Below are 3936 nucleotides of genomic sequence, written 5' to 3'. Positions count from 1 at the left end.
TTAATTTAGAGAGCTAAGGGCCAAGCTCAGGATGAAATGTTCAATGCAGGATCCGGCCACTCAGTTTAGAAATACCCTGATAATACAAGCGCATGAAGCGTGTCTATATTCTGCGTTCTTTTTAGAATTTTTTCCCACTGGGGTTTATTCTTTTTTGTTCGCACAAGGTTTTCCCTCGTTGAGGTTTCCCTGGTCAAGTACCGAATTATCTAGACACATGAGTTTATCAATAATAATCCATGCTTAACAACAAATTTGTTAGAGATACGCCAGTACATCTCAGTCGCTTTCACTTTCAGCATTTGTGTCACTGGACACGTAGTCGGTGTCATAATGTGTAGATTTTGTGGTTTCTGTGTGACAAATGACATCATCGCTAAATACCCCAGCTTAGTGACTTCTTCGATGGAGTGGTGGCCACGTGTGCTCGAGAAGCCCCTCCCCCCCCTCCTCCAGCGTGGCGATGAGAACTGGCGCAAGCTGCAGTGCTGTCCGCGGCGCCCGCTTCTTCTTCTCCCTCATAAGAAGCGCTCTTTGCAGATCGGAAGGGCTCTGTGCCCACCGAAATAGCCTCTACCGATGCGAGGGAGCCTGCTTCGTAGCAGCGGCAAGTAGAGACGACATGTTGGGCTCCATCCTTGAGTTCCTACCAGGCGTGTCACTTAGCGTCCTCCTTCCCTAGCAGAAACTGCAGGGCAAAGTCAGATCGGCTAGCCTAAGCGACTTCCTGGCGGCGTTTCAAGGACTGAGGAAAAGTCCTTTAAGGAAAGTTTTACCTCTGTTATAACATAGAATTGTCAGTTTGATAAAATATGTTCAGAGGCAGGGAGGCTGTTGAAGTAGCCTCTAAACAGTTTGATTACCTTGACCTAGTCACTCCAAAATATTATAATGAGATTTAGGAGGTCCTGTTTAAGTCGGTATGACTGGCTTAAACTATACAGACACTAATGGCCTATTGGTGGCTTCCTAATACTAATAAAGTACTCACTTCGTCTTTTGACGCCTACAAGTAACGTCTTCTTCCTCTCCCTACTTCTTCTCGACCTGTCATACGAGTTATACTTGTAAGCTCTCAACTGGCATTGCCAGTCTGGCAGTACAGTACACTACATGTACGTGATGTACAGTACGGGTATGTGCTTCATGGCGGTCCCGCTCTGAGCTGACTCAGCTCATCGTTTGCTTCATTGAAGCTTCCAATACATGTACATAGTACATGTACACGGTGTACTACACCGCCGGTGTAACACCGGGTACTACCGGTCTGGTACATGTACTATAATACCGGACCGGTACATTCACAAGGTTGTCTGATCTCGCATTGTTGGCTGTTCCAACTTGAAACTTCCAAGCAGCTCGACTCGAGCTTCCCTCGAACTTGTCCCTGTACAGTATTGCGGGAACTGCTTCACGCGATCCGGCCAAAGGTGTCTTTGGGACGAGCTACGTACAGTTGTACTGTGCAGTGAACGCTGCACAGTTTGAAGAGACCGCGGTGCGAACAAACACCTTTTGGGGTGAAAACAAAAGAAGATAGGGTGCCAGCAAAATCAAAACGGCTTCAGCAAACAAATCTCTTCACTTTGGGGCGCCAGCAAAAGATTTGTAGGCTCCGGCAAAACAGCACTTACAAAAAGATGTGTACGCATCAAAGCCGGACTCACCTTCGATGTACCGTACTTTTAATACTGTAGTATCAAAAACGTGCATATTTTTTTCAAATGGCAATTCCAAGTCACAATATTAATAACTCGACCGGTCGAGTAAACCAGCATCAGCTGCTTGCAGGTTAACTCGACCACTTGCACAATAACTCGACCGGTCGAGTAAACCAGCATCAGCTGCTTGCAGGTTAACTCGACCACTTGCACAGTAACTCGACCACATGCACAATAAGTCGACCGGTCGAGTAAACCAGCATCAGCTGCTTGCAGGTTAGCTCGACCACTTGCACAATAACTCGACCAGGCGAGTAAACCAGCATCAGCTGCTTGCAGATTAACTCGACCACTTGCACAGTAACTCGACCACATGCACAATAAGTCGACCGGTCGAGTAAACCAGCATCAGCTGCTTGCAGGTTAACTCGACCACATGCACAATAACTCGACTGGTCGAGTAAACCAGCATCAGCAGTGTGCATCTTTGCTTGATTGGTTGGAGCGGGCGCAGTCGTGTTACAACCAGTTCTACAGTTGCTCGCCATAAACTGTTTTTACTCCAGTTGACCCCCGGCACGCCGTGCATTCGCCTCATTGGCACCTGTGCTTATCCTACTAACACCGAGCGCAAAACCGAAGGATGCCACGCCATTCCTGGACATTATTGGCGGAACATGCAACGAGCGCAGACTTTGCCAAGCTGCGAGCATCAGATTTCTGCTGCTCCGGTGCATACGTAAAGCGAGAGATGGACTGTAAGATATGCAACGCCGACCACGCTATGATTGAAAGACGACTGGAGTGTATCAGCCCGACATGTGCAAGGAAGGAAGATATGAATGGAGGTATGCAGTGTGGTGTGCAGTGGAAATACTGGGAATGTACATCTAGACCCGCGTGGCGTGTCTACTGTAACGACAAAAAACACTTTAGGGGGGAGGAACAATGCGCTGGACAACATCGTATACCGATAACGGATGAAGTGAAAGAATTTATTACTAGAATGGATTCATGCGGAGTACGACCACGCGATATTTGGAGTAACCTTCGTCGTACAACTGATGTTGCACCACCTCCACTGGGGTTACCATCGCGGCAGCAGGTGTCAGACTGTGAAAAGAGACTCCGAAAGAAAAACTTATCTCGGAATACACGGGAAGCCGTGAAGAAACTGACAAAAGAGTATCCTAATTTTGAAGGCATCGACTGTGACAAGGCATTTCTATTTGGGCCTGTAGATGGTGTTGATGGATATCCACGGATCGGGAAGGGCAGTGAAGAAGACCCTTTCGTTTTGGGTGTAACAACAGCCAATTTGCTGACAAAAGTAAAGCAGCTTCACGGAAGCGAACATTTTCGCTTGTTTCACACTGACGCGACCTTTAAACTGAGCGACCTAGGTTATCCTGTTGTCTCGTGTGAATTCACAGATCGGTCAAGGGTTTATCACCTTGCCGCAATTGTGATCGTCAGTGCTCGAACCCATAGAGAGTACGAAATGGCCTTTGACAGTCGCCAGAGTGTATAAAAAATTATTTCAGACCACCCTTCGGGTTGATGCCATCTTAGGCGACGCGGAAGACGCTCAATTTAATGCACTTCGGGCCGTAGCTGCATTCAGTGACAGCAAATATTTGATGTGCTTTTTCCACGTACTTTAGAACGTTCACAAAAGAACAAGGCATCTCGAAACTGGGCCAGGGGTCGCTGTTTTCACAGGTATAATGGATATGCATTACGCGACAAGTTACACTGAGTATTGCGCAGTGAAGGATAGAGTAATTTCGAGTTGGAGGTCTGAGCCATGTCTAAGTGCATTTGCGACATATTTTGAAGAGCAGTGGACGGAAGGCAGATATTGGAGATGGCAGATTTTTCATTCCCCTTCAAGTTACGGTACAACAAACAATCCATGTGAGGTATTCATGCAACTGTAAAGAGGCATGTTCTTCGCAAGATGAGTAAGGAATGCGCACTTTTGCGAAGTATGATTAAGGTTGGCTGAAGGATGTGGGGTCCAACGTGCCGTCACCGGTAACAATCCATGGAAGAGCCAACGGGGGAGAAGCAAGAAGCCTGCCAAAAAGGAGGTTGGAGAAAAAAGACCGTCGCTTAGGGGGTTCGGACGTCCGAAGGGGAAAAGAATCCAGAGCGTACTTAAGTCCAGAAAGAGGATATTCGCGCCGCCCGCCGTCGGCTGATGCGTGGGAGGCCCGCAAAAACAAGATCGATTAGAAGATGTTTGACTTCTCAATACTGTGTCAGTTGTTCT

The sequence above is a fragment of the Phytophthora infestans genome, genomic scaffold, assembly GCF_000142945.1.
Source record: "Phytophthora infestans T30-4 supercont1.13 genomic scaffold, whole genome shotgun sequence".
NCBI lineage: Eukaryota > Oomycota > Peronosporomycetes > Peronosporales > Peronosporaceae > Phytophthora > Phytophthora infestans.
The sequence above is the reverse complement of the archived record's forward strand: the minus strand, read 5'-3'. Positions refer to the sequence as shown.